This window comes from Idiotropiscis lumnitzeri, chromosome 2 (genome assembly GCF_059441095.1).
Source record: "Idiotropiscis lumnitzeri isolate Australia: NSW breed Sydney's pygmy pipehorse chromosome 2, RoL_Ilum_1.0, whole genome shotgun sequence".
Taxonomy (NCBI): Eukaryota; Metazoa; Chordata; class Actinopteri; order Syngnathiformes; family Syngnathidae; genus Idiotropiscis; species Idiotropiscis lumnitzeri.
In genome coordinates, this window is record NC_142392.1 from 34,616,784 (window position 1) to 34,632,551 (window position 15,768).

The 15,768-nt window shown below is 43.1% G+C and overlaps 1 pseudogene; it reads left to right on the plus strand.

Annotated features, from left to right (window-relative positions):
• The window catches only part of LOC148342387 (uncharacterized), a 76,608-nt pseudogene extending 74,390 nt beyond the window's left edge, over nucleotides 1-2,218 (plus strand).
• The last annotated feature ends 13,550 nt before the right edge of the window (nucleotides 2,219-15,768 follow it).

The window sequence follows — 15,768 nt, forward strand, 5'->3', positions numbered from 1 at the left end:
GTATTTATATCTTGTTCAAGCAATTCCTTCCGGAAGGAATTCTGCTTGACTCTAAAAAATGTGCACACTGCGGCGAAAACATCAATGGCGGTTGATCAATTTTAGTGGATAAAACACAAAATATTAAGTTTTTAAAAAATATCAAGCACGTAATGGGCTTATTTATTTATTAACTTTGTACTGCCTTCGTCGGGTGAGAGTCAATGAACCTCCGGTGGATCTGCACTGTTTTGTGCACATGTGCGTAGTTTCACCCCATCCAAACATTTAAAATACATTTAATGCATCCATCCAGGGTTGCACGGATCTCATCAGTGAACAAGCGCATGCTGCAAGGAATGCATCTTCATCTTTGTCTTACTATGGTCTCAAAAAGGCTGAACGTCACAACCCCCTTTTCTACCAACAAGCCCAGGAACATTTAGTTCCTGGTAATAAAGTTCCTGTGGCCCAGGTGGTTTGCATCTCCCCCGCAACTCATAGTTCCTGGTAATTTATGCAAATGACAATGTTGTGTTACTTTGTTACTCATTACTGACACTCTATGGCTGTTAAGCATCATTGCAGTTCTAAAATAATTCAGTGAACTCTTCAAATATTATGGTGGATCTTAGTCGAATTTGAATACATATTGGATAACTTTAAAATATACAGTCATTATTCAAATATGTCAACATGAAAGTCACAGTGAAAGTGTTGTTGCTTAATGCTTATGTGTAGGGATTTTGACTCTTCAAACATAATGTTGTTTTCAAATTAATTTAAAAACAGAAATTTTATAAAAAATAAAAAGGGGAATGTTGGAATGTACTTGCAGGCTAAATGTCATTTTGGGCAAAAAAAAACCCCAAACGTAAATCATGCAATAAATAGCGACTCTGATGCCAGGGCCCCTTTAATTCTTTTAGGGATCCAGATTATAATGGAAGCAAAAAAATACCCACGATGAAACTATCTCGAAATGCAAGAAGAAATACTTGTAAACATATTTCACTTGAAGGATTTCTATTCTATCAATGACATTATGTTGCGATGGCCCCCAGTGGCCCCCATTAATAAGTTCGGGTCCCACAACAGGTGTTCCATCAGACGCACACAATAGCCTGTGTGTGCTAACTTCAGCTCGCTTCCAGAAACGTCTGTGACTATGTCAGGAATGAAATCGGGCATCAGCCGCAACGTGCTTCCTTTTTAAATGCTCGTTTATCACTGTTGTGCTGCTAAAAGGAGGTTTACATCGTAGGACGTAATTTTGTGAAATGCCCCCATGGTCCGGTCCAAATCGGGGTCGCACGCATTGATTCGTGTGCGGCAGGCACAAGTCAAGGTAGCACGGTAGGAACTATATAAGACAAAGTCGCCGCCTGAGCTTTGACTGGACCAAACCAAATTTGTCTTTTTGTGTCCTGCAGACGTCAGACAAAATGATCTCTGTTCTGTGAAAGAGGAGCCAGACTTGACTCACATCAAAAAGGAGGAGGAGGAAGAGGAGATCAACAAGTCACCAGTGAACATTGTCCCTATAAAGACTGAAGATGAAAACAAGGATGAGAGTGAGGACAACAGAGGGGCGGAGCCTCCAAGCAGCAGCTCAAGTCATCACGTGACAACAGAAGGTGATGAAGACCACTGGGGGCCATCACAAGTACATAATGAGGACACATTATCAGGCGCTCGTGACGATGATGATGATAATGAGCAAACTAAAGGTGAAAGGGCATGTCACACTGACTCATTATCTTCAAAGTTGTCTTTAAAACTGCACAAAAAAACACACAGTGGAGAAAAAACATTTTCCTGCTCAGTTTGTGGCAAGAGTTTCTCTCAAAAGTCAAGTTTAAAAACGCACACAAGAAAGCACACTGGAGAAAAACCTTTTTCCTGCTCAGTTTGTGGTAAAAGCTTCTCTCAAAACTCAACGTTAACAAGCCACACAAGAACACACAATGGAGAAAAACCTTTTTCCTGCTCAGTTTGTGGAAAAAGCTTCTCCCAAAATTCTCATTTAACAAGGCACGCAAGAACACACAGTGGAGAAAACCTTTTTCCTGCTCGGTTTGCGGTAAATCTTTCTCTGTAAAGTCAAATTTACGAATCCACACAAGAACGCACAGTGGAGACAAGACATTCAGTTGCAGCGTTTGTGCTAAAAAATTCGCCACTAAACAGAGTGCTGAGAAACACGATTGTGCTGGTGAGAATTGCAGCGATCTGAAGCTTAAAAAAAGGACAAAAAAACTGAAGGAACCGACTCTTTGTGGTTTTGTGATTTTGAATAAAATATAATAAATTGAAATTTGCAAAGCTTTTTTATTGACACGAAGCCAATGTGATCATTGCCAGAAGAACCATTGTGTCTGAGTGATGATGATTTTTTTTGTTTTTATACTACACCCTGAACTGGTCACCAGCCAGTCACAGGGCAGACATAGACACCGTCACTGAGTGGGAACTGAACCCACACTGCCTGCACACAACTTGGGCAAGTGTACCACTACACCATCAGTGGCTTTATATCAAACATAAATAAAATTAATTGCCTTTGCTTGGAAGAACATTTGTTAACGTTATGCTTTTCAGTTGTCTTTTTAATCGTACTTAATGGAAAAGGTGTGAGAAGAAACGGTGCTTATGAAATCGGTGCCTTCCACCATCATCAATAAAATCACTTGTTCCACTTGCTCAACTGGCCTTCATTACGCTGTAAAAAACTGAACTAGAAGTTGAACTTTAAATAGAAAATGAAAGATAAATGCAAGTAGTCTCAGTTTCTCTCAAAGATTTTGGAATGTCAAGAGTGTAGCTACACCGGTCCAGCGAAAAGGCCACGATTCAGACTGATGTCCAGATTTTCTTTTTTTATTTCTCTTCCTTTGATGGCGTTAGGAAATCACGTGACAGTGAAAACTACAAATACATACACGCCGAATGAGTCCTTGAGGCCAATGCAAACAATGTATATTAATAAACAAAGTAAAAATGAAGAAAGGCACAAATATCGTGTGCGCCTCCTGAACACAGTGTATTTATCGCTCTGCTGATGCACGGTTTGTTCCTGCTTTCGTAAATCTTCCCGCTTCTTTTTTTTCGTCACCACGGAGGAGAGGATCCGCATTACGCAGTTCGTTGCTGCGCGTCTGAATTGCAAAAGTGAATCACCGTAATTTAATGAATACTGAAACGAATAATTAAATATTTAAGTACCTAAATAAATACCGAAATATTTTTTAACACTCTAACATTTACATAATAAAACAGCGACATATTTCAATTTAAAATTCACAACCACATACTGAGTTAATTAAATTCATAATAAATATAGAAACATTTAATAAATATTGAACGAATTTTGAAAGATAAAAAATAATGAATGAAATTTTAAGTATTAATTATTGCAATAAATAAATAAAATAATTGCACTCATATTTAAATGAACAAATATGTTGACAAATATTCAAGATTTAAATAAAAATAATTAAAAAATATTGAAATAATTTTTATGTATTAAAGAAAATGAATAAATATTGTAGTATTACATAAGCAAGCTTAAATAATTCCATGAAAATCGAATTAAATACTGATAGAGGTAAAGAATAGTAAAAGAAAAAAATACTTAAATAGTGACGTGCAAATAAATGAAAAACAACAGACAAATCCCGAATGAAAAATACAATTTATCAACATTTGACAAACGACAATGTGAAATGTTGAGCTGAGAGATTTCTTTCTTGCATATTCATATTCTTAAAGAACCTTAATTATTTTTTTCTTTAACTTTTTTAGTTACTTAAGAGCTCAATCCACGTGAAATATCCCCTTGGGAGATAAAAAAATATCTCATGCAAAAAATAAAGAGCGACTAATTGTTTTTGAGGACAATCAAGGCACCATAGCACTGGCGAAAAAGCCTGTAAAAAGGCAAAGGTGCAAATATGTTGACATTAAGAAACACTTTATCACGTCAGCTCCAGCACTCTCCCGCGACCCAGTACAGGAAAAGCGATGTGGATAATGACATGGCATGACATTTGGAATACTGTCCAACCGACAACATGGTGGCAACAACAAAACCAGAAACAAAAGTTAAGTTTAATTCATCTGTCAAGTTTATGTTTGGGAACTAAAATGTTTGTTCATTTGCATACGGTTTAAATCTTAAGTTTTTCCGATGTTAAGAAGAATATGACAATGATTTGCATCGCAAATGGTGACATCTGTCGGTGAGTTGATGACAGTGCCCCACACGGCCAGCAGCCAATCATATCACAGCGGGGTGTGTCCTGTTCTTCCGCTTTCGTGCCGAACAGACTGCCATTTTCAAGCAGGGGATCCATAGTCCATATAATAGGCGAGTCGCATTACAAGGCGCATCATTTGTTTTGGGAAAGATTTAAGACTTTAAAGTGCGCCTGATGGTCGCGAAAATACGATAACCACGATGAAACTATCTCTAAATGCAAAAAGAAATACTTGTAAACATATTTCGCTTGAAGGATTCCTATTCTATCAATGACATTATGTTGCGATGGCCCCCAGTGGCCCCCATCAATATGTTCGGGTCCCACAACAGGTGTTCCATCAGACGCACACAATAGCTTGTGTGTGCTAACTTCGCTTAGCTTCCAGAAACGTCTGTGACTATGTCAGGAATGTAATCGGCATTAGCCGCAACGTGCTTACTTTTTAAATGCTCGTTTATCACTGTTGTGCTGCTAAAGGGAGGTTTACATGGTTGGACGTAATTTTGTGAAATGCCCCCATGGTCCGGTCCGAGTTGGGGTTGCACGCATTGCTCCGTGTGCGGCAGGCACAAGTCAAGGTAGCACGGTAGAAACAATATAAGACAAAGTCGCCGCATGAGCTTTGACTTGACCAAACCAAATTTGTCTTTTTGTGTCCTGCAGACGTCTGTGAAAACGATCTCTGTTCTGTGAAAGAGGAGCCAGACTTGACTCACATCAAAAAGGAGGAGGAGGAGATTAACAAGTCACCAGTGAACCTTGTCCCTATAAAAACTGAAGATGCAAACAAGGATGAGAGTGAGAACAACAGAGGGGCGGAGCCTCCAAGCAGCAGCTCAAGTCATCACGTGACAACAGAAGTTGATGAAGACCACTGGGGGCCATCACAAGTACATAATGAGGACACATTATCACGCTCTCCTGATGATGATGATGATGGGCAAGCCAAAGGTGAAAGGGCATGTCACACTGACTCATTAACTTCAAAGTTGTCTTTAAAACCGCACACAAAAACACACAGTGGAGAAAAAACATTTTCTTGCTCGGTTTGTGGCAAGCGTTTCTCTCAAAAGTCGCATTTAACCAACCACACAAGAACACACAGTGGAGAAAAACCATTTTCCTGCTCAATTTGTGGAAAATGCTTCTCTCAAAAGTCACATTTAACAGAACACACACGAACACACAGTGGAGAAAAACCTTTTTCCTGCTCAATTTGTGGAAAATGCTTCTCTCATAAGAAGAGTTTAACAGAACACACAAGAACACACAGTGGAGAAAAACCTTTTTCCTGCTCAGTTTGTGGCAAGAGTTTCTTTCATAAGGCAAGTTTCACAAAACACACAACAGCACACAGTGGTGAAAAACCTTTTTCCTGCTCAGTTTGTGGCAAGAGTTTCTCTCAAAAGTCAAATTTAACAATCCACACAAGAACACACAGTGGAGAAAAACCTTTTTCCTGCTCAGTTTGTGGAAAGAGTTTCTATCATAACTCGCAATTACGACGCCACACAAGAACACACACTGGAGAAAAACCTTTTTCCTGCTCAGTTTGTGGAAGATACTTCTCAACAAAGTCAAATTTACAAATCCACACAAGAACACACAGTGGTGAAAAACCTTTTTCCTGCTCAGTTTGTGGCAAGAGTTTCTTTCATAAGGCAAGTTTCACAAAACACACAACAGCACACAGTGGTGAAAAACCTTTTTCCTGCTCAGTTTGTGGCAAGCGTTTCTCTCAAAAGTCGCATTTGACAATCCACACAAGAACACACAGTGGAGAAAAACCTTTTTCCTGCTCAGTTTGTGGAAAGAGTTTCTATCATAACTCGCAATTACGACGCCACACAAGAACACACAATGGAGAAAAGCCATTCAGTTGCAGCGTTTGTGCTAAAAAATTCTCCACTAAACAGAATGCAGAGAGTCACAATTGTGCTGGTGAGAAAAGCAGCGATCCTTGAAGCTTAAAAAAAGAAAACAAAAAACTGAAGGAACTGACTCTTTGTGGTAAGATGTAAATTTTGATTTTGAATAAAATATGGTATATTGAATTTTACAAAGCTTTTTTATTGACATGAAGCCAATGTGATCCGTGCCAGAAGAAGCAATGTGTCTGAGTGATGATGATTTGTTTTGGTGTTTACATCAAACATGTAAAGAAAATAAATTGCCTTTGCCTGGAATAACATTTTTTAACATTATGCTTTTCAGTTGTCTTTTTAATCGTATTTAATGGAAAAGGTGTGAGAAGAAACAGTGCTTATGAAATCGTTGCCTTCCACAATCATCAATAAAATCACTTGTCCAACTTGCTCAACTGGCCTTCATTATGCTGTGAAAAGGTGAAAAACAGATCTAGAAGTTGAACGATAAAAAGAACCAGACCGAGAAACGCAAATCGTCTCAGTTTCTCTCAAAGGTTTTGGTATGTCAGGAGTTGGCAACTTGATGGCGACTGGAGCCAGCGCTGGTTTTCTCGCTGTGTTTGGCTGGCTCGTATATGAATGGTCCATTGAACAAAACTCAAACTCTTCAAATATCCCCTCACATACATTTAATATTACGCTTTCTGAATAAATTTCTGACTTGCTAAATACACTTTCTAGGTTGAGCTCTATCAAGGGTTTGGCGTTTGTTGCTAAGCAAAATCTCACTTTGGAAAAACTATAATTTTGTCAAATATACCAAATATTTTTTTTCATGCTGTATTATATTTTTTATACATTGCATTATTTATATATTGAAATAGGAAAATATTAAAATTTAAAATTGGAAACCACAAACAGACTTAATTCAATTAATAATAAATATAGAAACATTTTATAAATATTGAACTCATTTAGAAGAGTCCTGATCTTGAAATAAATATTGAATGATAAAAAATACTTAAAAAATTAATTCAATAACCCGACCCCGGATTAGCGGCAGAAAATGGCTGGATGGATGTAATAATTTAAATTGCATCCAAATTCAAAAGAACAAATATGTTAAGAAATATTCAAGTGTGAAATAAAAAGGTTTAAATTGTTGAGAATTTTACATACTAAAATAATTGAATAAATATTGTATTATTACATAAGCAAGCTTAAATATAAATTGAAATATCCTCCTGACGACCAGTAGTTCAAATTTGTCCTCTGTAGAGGACATTTTTACACCTAAATATCTCCCACCCAGTGCATCCAATTGCATTAACTCTTTTTGTGCTCTATAGAGGACATTCAGAGCTTTCCAATGATACCAAATTTGTAGGGGTGGGTGGTTTGTTACCTTGACATCACCGTAGATGAAAAATGGCTTCCCTCAGTGCAAGCACTTTTTATGGGAAGAGGAAAAGTAAGTGTTTAATACTTTTTATCAAAGACATTTTGCCTTGAAATGCTGTTGGCATTTTATTTATAAGACTCTTATGAACATGTTAAAGTGTTGTTTGAGTTATTTTAAGTCTATTTGAGCCTAGTATTCAAGTGTTTAAAACATGTCCTTTGTAGTGGACGTTTGAAGTTATTTCATCCATTTTGCTCTTTTTTTCCAAATGACAAGAAAGGGTCATTCCCAGAAGCAGAGGAAATTTTACTGCAGATTTTTGGGAAATTCTATTGACATGGGCAGTCTAGGATAGCCAAACATTCAAATGTATTGCGCTTCAAGTACGAGAGTGAAAATTGTGGCGGAAACCATGACCAGAAATCGGTTTTACAAATCGAGAAACTCCATCAAGCTCGTCAACGACTTTGATGTTTTAGATGAAGAAAAAACAAGTGATCTCTTGTGGAGAATCAGGTCCCTCTTGAGCAAAGTAAGGCAAGGATGTCTGAGTCTGCCAAGAACAGGAAAATTGCGCATTGACGAGCAAATAGTTCCTTTGACTGGTCGATAACCAGTGCACCAGTATGTACCGGGCAAACCAAACCCAACTGGACCGAAGGCATTTGTCTTGGCGGCTGCACCAACTGGTCTAGTTTTGGATTTTGTGGTCTACCAAGGCAAGACAACTTTCACAGCTACAGGAGGGTCGGGCTTCAGGGAACAAACTGTTCTTCAATTGACAGAGTCTGATCCCCAAGGTACACACCTGTTCTTTGACTGGTACTTTCCGACAATCAGCCTCCTTGACACCCTGATGACAAAAGGACTGACAGCAACTGGAACCCTCATGAATAACAGGGTTCCAAACAACTGCAAGATCATAGGTGATAAGCTCTTCAAATGGAAAGAAAGAGGGTCATCAGAGATGGTGGTGAGATGACGCACACCTGAACTTGCTGTCATAAAATGGTTGGAAAACTAGACAAGTGACAGTGCGTGCAGTTTTTCACTTTTTTGACCTGGCAATCACCAACTCATGGCTTCAGTATAAGCGTGACTGCCAGTGTCTGGGGAAGAAACCCCAGAAGATCCTTGATGATCCTCAATTTGCTCCTTGGTGCAGAGTTGATTGCTCGAGCCCAAGTAGGACGTGCAGGACGTGCAGCAAGTGATAGCGAAGATTACTTCACTTCCCCACGTCAAAAATGGAAACCACAGTCAAATGCAGCTCTGAGACACTATGATGAAGTCACTGATGGTGTAGTGGTACACTCGCCCGAGTTGTGTGCGGACAGCGTGGGTTCAGTTTCCACTCAGAGCCGGTGTCTATGTCCGCCCTGTGACTGGCTGGCGACCAGTTCAGGGTGTAGTGCGCCTTTCGCCCGTGGTCAGCTGGGATAGGCTCCAGCACCCTCCCGCGACCCTGTACAGGATAAGTGGTGTGGATAATGACATGACATGATGAGACTATGATGCTGTGCATCTTTCAGAAATGGTGGATGAAACACATGCATCAGGGTGTCGCCAATCTGGCTGCAACAGTGAAACATTTATGTGCTCCAAGTGCAAAAATTTCCTTTGTATTTCCAAGAAAGGGAATTGCTATTTGAAGTATCATATCAAATAAGCATAATAGAAGCAAAAGTGAAATAAAAGAAAAGAGATGATGGACTGTAATATTTATGTTGAACACTTTGTCAAATAGACTTTTTGATGTTTTTGTTGGACTAACTGTTTCACAATGAAGTTCTGTTTTCCCCTGTATTGAGTTCCGATGTGCACTGTAGAAGAAACATCATAGCTTCAAAACAAAAATAAAAATTTCAAAAATTTCTTTTGGAATATTCCAATTACTTCACATAGATTGGGGAATTTCAAAATAAATGTGATTGGAGAAAATTTTTTTCCCTGGTAGTCAGGAGGATAAATGAAAAAAAAAGTCGTGTATTTTTAAATGGCCTAATATAGATATGGGAAGTAATTCTCTTTATGAAACTATGAAGGGACTGGAGCTCACAGAAGTGACCAGTCTTGGTTCTGAAGTTCCGATGTAACCAGATACTGCCCTGAGAGAAAATAGGCCTGAGCATTGTTTATGGTGGGGGCAATTCTCTCGCCAGGTCAGTGACCTTCCAGCATATGAGAGTAATTTAAGGTGCCTTCAGTGAAGTCCTACTCTGTCCTACTTGAATGAATCCCCATCAAAATACCATCATTTATGACACCAGGGCTGGACAAATAATATCCAGAAACACACTTACGCACCACTGAGTGAGTGTTGGACGATATAGCTTCTCTTGAAAGGTCCGACTTGAAAATGTCCTTGCAAGTGTATCTGCAATTAAATCCATGCTTTTCCCTCCTTCGGCCATTGTGGTTTAAAAAAAGCAAGAATATATTTCAGATTTTCGAACGGTCGCCAGTTACGACTTTTGGGTGTGTTGATTCGGCATCGCGCTGCCCCCTCACGAGTGAGTATCCAATCACAAAACGCGTTCATCACCCTCAGCATAAGGTCATGATCCGCGTCGGGCATGACAGTGTTTTTGTTATTGTTTTTGTTGTTATTTTCTTCCCTCCTTCCTGCCATGTGCTTTTCCTGTTTGTTTTGATCAGCTGAGCAGGGGCGTTTCCCCTCAGCACCTCGCCCTCACCAGCCACGCACCTGCTCCTCATTAACGATCACACACCTGATCCCCATCTGCTCCCCTGATTACCGGACTACTTATGCCTTCCATGCCATCAACCCAGTGTCGGGTCATTATCCCGTGTAGCTCCCTGTTGCCCCATGATGGACTATCTTGACTCTCGCCTTTGATCTCGTTCATGTTCTAGTTCTCGCTTTTCGCCCTTCGCTCTCGTTCCTCTGTTTTCTGTCCCAGTTTTTGTTATCGCCCTTGCTCAAGTTTAGTCTCGTTTAAGTCGTCTTTGATTTGTGCTCCCTGCCCCGTCGGTTTGTCCGTGCACCTATGTTAGCCCTTCGGTTATTGTTTAATTAAAATTCCTTGAAGTTACCCTTATCCCTGCCTCCTCGCCTTTTGGGTCCACCCCCTCCTCGCCGTACGGCGATTGCAACACCTCCTCTTCCTCGCCGAACAATGAGCCCTGACACATAAGGCCAGCGAGAAGGCTCACTGTAACCAACTTGTGATCTGATTGGCTATCACAACCGTCTAACAAATATGAAAGCTCATTGACTTTTACAGAAGAGATGCCCACAGAATTGCGTCTTAAGGCCTCGGAATGCATAATGCCCGCTCCCCGTATTGTGAAACCTGCCCGGCAAAACGAGCTAGCGTAATTCTGATTGGATTCAAAACTCTCACCTAAAAATACAACGCTCAGCAATGTGACGATTATTATCATTTTTTTTCTTGATTATGTTTGGCCAACAGAGAAGGCCTTGAAGGCCTACCACTGAGTTACATTAATAGCCTAAATTAAACTTTACTTTCATCAATCGAGTTAAAGTTATGCTTTATTGTAGGATTTATGTAATTAATAGTGAAGGATTGTATTACGATTGCTGGCATTATTTTAAACATTTCCGGGACAAAAGGTCAATTATCTTATAGTCCGTTTACGTCATGTCTTGTTTTTGTTTACGTTTGCTCAACGGGCGTGGGGGCGTTTCTTTCCAGCGCATGTCCTGTCATGTCGTCATGGCTGGAGAGACGCGCCCACCAGCCACGCACCTGTCTCTCGTCAACCCACTAATTACGTCACTATTTAAGCCTCCTACGCTGACTACTCGGCGTTGGTTCATTGCCCTTTCTTGGATGTCACTGTTGCCCTTGTTCATTGTCCATGCTCATTGTTCATTTTTCATTGTCACGGTCGCTTATCCCTGGTTCCTGTCCCTGCGTCCTAGTCCAGTTTAGTTCTGCCCAGCCGTGTTTTGTTAGTCGTCGTTGTTTTGCACTTTATTTCGTTTGTTTGTGCCTAGTACCTTGTTTGCCCTATTTTGTTAATTAAATTCCCTTTAAGTTACCCTTGCCTGACATCCCTTCATTTTGGGTCCTCCTCTACCTCCACCCTCCGATTCCTAACAAATTATTTAATTTAGCAGGTTCATGTTTACTGAATATGTTAAAATAATTGATCAAATGAAAGTAGAAGTACAGTGCATAGATAAGACTGGGATTGTAGTCATGGTGTTTACTGATTCATTATATTATTGTTATCCGTTCCTGCTCGGTTTCCTCCTGACCGTGGTCGGGGGGGACGCAGGGGAGATCCGTCTCCAAGGCCGGAGTTGCCCTGGGATCGTGATCGGCGCACGTCGTCGAAATGCGGAGCCCTCCCAATCAATAATAACACGCCAGCAGGGAGACAGTGTACCTGTAGCCTCACTTTATTGTTTTCATGCTCTCCCCTCTTCCATCTTTTTCTTCCACTTTGTTTTCATACAACACTCGACAAAAACATCCGCCCCCTCCCTCCTCCACGCATGCGCACACCCACACGTCACGCAAGCTTGTCACCATAGTCGCAACACTACCCCCACTCTGGATGGTAATTAAACAATTCCACTTCAGCACAGAAACACGAGCTGACCTACAACATCTATAAGAGGCTTGGTGCCCAAAAGACAGTTGTGATTATCATTCTCTTATACAAGCGAGGTATGGTAAATGACAGCTTGGTTACAATAATCGGTTCATATAAGGAAATGCATATTAACCACGGTGAAAATAAACGCCACGAGGAAGGAACTGAAATCCACTCCTAAGTAATCAATTTAAGGCGACCGGCGGAATTCCTGAGATAAAGCAATTTACAATGACAGGTCAGAAGCGTAGCAGTGACAGTTTTTTTAGTTTTTTTTAACAGCAAAAAAACATTGAAAAATCGCATTTGTAAACAACTTCCATTAAAACATGGACGAAGTAGGAAAATTGTATAAAATTTAGATAAGGCCCTGAGAACTGCCTTGAACATTCAAGTGCTCCTCACACCATTTAAGTCACCTAGGCACCATAACGGTCAGCTGCCCTGCAGGGACGTCCTGGTCGTTGGACTGGCAGGCGCAGCTGGAGTGACTCACTTACCGCGCCCCCACCATTTTCATGGTCTCCATGGGAAGGGGAGGATGGAATGAGCACAACCGGTGTGGGGTCAGATGCAGATGGTGAAATGGTGCCAGGATCGTCAGTCACGCTTGAGAACAAATCACGCAGGCCTAGATCATGGTGTGCTGGGCCATCCTCCACAGCTGGCGGAGGAACCTCTATAGGTGCCCACCTCTGAGTTCGGTCCAAAGCCCAGGTGTTGTCCAGGGGCTCACGGCTGCGATAATGCTTAAGTTGATCGTGGTGGAACACTTTCACCTTGGATCTCGGGTTCTTCTGAATACGGTAGACCAGGTCGTCCAATTGTCCAAGGACAAAGAATGGCCCTTCATATGACGGAAGGAACTTCCTCACTTTGTTCTTGACGTGGTGCGTACCTTTTACAAGGTACCACACAGGATCTCCAATCTTGTACTGCGAATGGCAACAGTTTTTGTCGTACTGTCTTTTTGCACGCGTAACAGACTCACCCAGAGCTTCTCTGGTGATCAGATGGGCCAGCTCCAGGCGTTCACGCAGCTGTTTGACGTACTCTGGAACTAACGGTTGAATGTCTGGGTCGGGTGGAGACCCAGCAACGAGGTCCACTGGTTCGCTCACTTCTCTGCCGAACATCATGGAGTTTGGTGTGAACCCGGTGGAACTGTGTTTAGTTGCCCTGTAGGCCATGACAGTATAAGGAACCATAAGGTCCCAGTCCCAATGGCAACGTTCCGCGGTGGAGGCCAGAATCTTCTGGAGAGTAGCGTTGAAGCGTTCAACCTGGCCATCTGACTGGGGTCACAATGGTGTAGTGTGAGTCTTGTCAATGCCTAACAAGCGGCAAATGCTTTGGAATACTTCCGATTCAAAATTGCGTCCCTGATCGCTGTGCAGTGCATGAGGTATGCCGTAGCACCCACTCAGAAGCAACAACTTCGGCAACGGTCACAGCTTGCTCATCAGGAATGGGAAACGCCTCTGTCCATTTCGTGAAGTAATCTTGTATGACAAGCACATACCGGTTTCTGCGCTCAGTCTCATTGAGTGGTCCCATAATGTCCAAGGCAATGCGCTCCATCGGGGCCCCAACCCGGACATTTCCCATTGGGGCTTGTGGTCTCTTGACGGGGCGGGCCCTGGACGCACAGCTGGTACAGGTCCGGCACCAGAGGGTGACATCCTCTCTCATGTGGTACCAATGGTATCGGGTTTGTAATCTGGCCACGGTCCGTTCAACACCAAAATGTCCACCCACGGCACCGTCATGCATCTGTTTCATCACTTCCGGCCGTAAATTGCGAGGCAGCAGAATTTGCGGGTAGAATTGGGTGTCGTCAAGGCAGTAGAAACGACGGACCAAAACATCCTCTCTGAAGTAGAGTCGTTTCCATTGGGACCAGTACGTCTTCACGGCTGGACTGCATGATGAAACTGTAGTCCAAGGGGGGCGCTCACTGCTGGCTGACATCCAGGCGCGTATTGGTGCAATGTCAGCATCTGCGTCCTGGGCTTGGCTCAGCTCCCCCATTGTCCAGCCATGAAACAACGAAGCAGTATCAAGGGTTCTCGTCACATGTACCTTCTCGGTCATATTGATAATGTGTACATTGGTCTGACTGTCTTGGTCTACAGTATGTGTGTCGGGTGCAGGGGCACTTTGACTTACCCCCACTAGACCCGACACCATAGTGGACGGTCGTCCCTCTACCCCCACTGGACTCAGCGACAGGGAACCGGGGAGAGAGTCCAATTCGCACTGGAGCGCCTGATGTGTGACGCCCGTCGGATGCGAGGAAGGACTTGGCACTTTGCAGACAAAGGACTGGCGACAGGGCCTTCTGGAGAGGCCATCAGCGTTGGCGTGCACACGCCCTGGGCGGTGAACAATCTCAAAGTCGTATTCAGCAAGTTTTTCGAGCCACCGAGCCAACTGCCCTTCTGGCTCTTTCATTCTGGTCAGCCAGCGCAGGCTGCTGTGGTCGGTGCGCACCTTGAAGCGTCGTCCAAGGAGGTACTGGCGAAAATGTGAAGTGAAGTCCACAATGGCTAGGAGTTCACGTCTCGTCGTGCAGTAGTTCAGTTCGGTTCTCGTCAGTTTGTGACTGCCATAAGCCAGCACTCGCTCCACACCTTGTTGAATCTGCGACAGTACAGCACCGACGCCCGTGTCACTCGCATCGGTGTCCAGTATCATTTCACCGCAGTCAAGCGGATATCCAAGGACTGGGGCTGAAGTCAGGCGGCACTTAAGCTCGTCAAAAGCCGCTTGTTGCTCTGCATGCCACTGGAAGTGAGCGTTCTTCTTAGTCAGGTTGTGCAAGGGCTCGGCTATTGATGCAAAGTCTTTTACAAACCGACGATAGTACGAGGCTAGACCGATGAATCGTCTTACCTCCTGGATTGATGTGGGGGTGGGCCACGTCTGGACCTTCTGGACCTTGCTCGGGTCGGTGGCCACACCGTGCTCAGATACTATGTGGCCAAGGTAGGCAACCTTGCGTCGAAAGAGGCAGCATTTAGAGGGTTTCAGCTTCAAGTTCGCGTGCTGAAGTCGGTCAAACACCTTGCCCAACCGTTGCAGCATCTCCGTCACGTCCCTGGCCAGCACAATGATGTCGTCCAAATAGACCAAGCAGGTCTCCCACTGCAGGCCAGCCAAGACGCGGTCCATCAGCCGTTGGAACGTTGCTGGAGCGTTGCAAAGGCCGAATGGCATGACATTCCATTCGAAGAGGCCCTTTCTGGTACAAAAAGCGGCGGCTTTGCGTGCTCTTGGGGTCAACTCCACTTGCCAGTAGCCCGAGGCAAGATCCAACGTGCTGAACCATTTAGCAGTGGAGAGCGTGTCCAGCGTGTCCTGGATACGCGGTAGGGGATATGCATCGGTGATGGTACGGTCGTTGAGGGCTCTGTAGTCGATGCATAGACGGTACGTCCCATCCTTTTTACGCACCATAACAATGGGTGAGGCCCAGCTACTGTAACTACGCTGAGCGACACCGCTTTGCAGGCTGTCGTGGATCTGCTGGTCTGCATGCTGCTGCTTTTCTCCTGCCATTCTCCTTGGCGGTTGTTTGACTGGAGCGCCAGGACGGGTCATAATGTCGTGCTGGACAAGGCTGGTTCGCCACTGGATGTCGGCCCCGGGCTGCTGTTGTCAG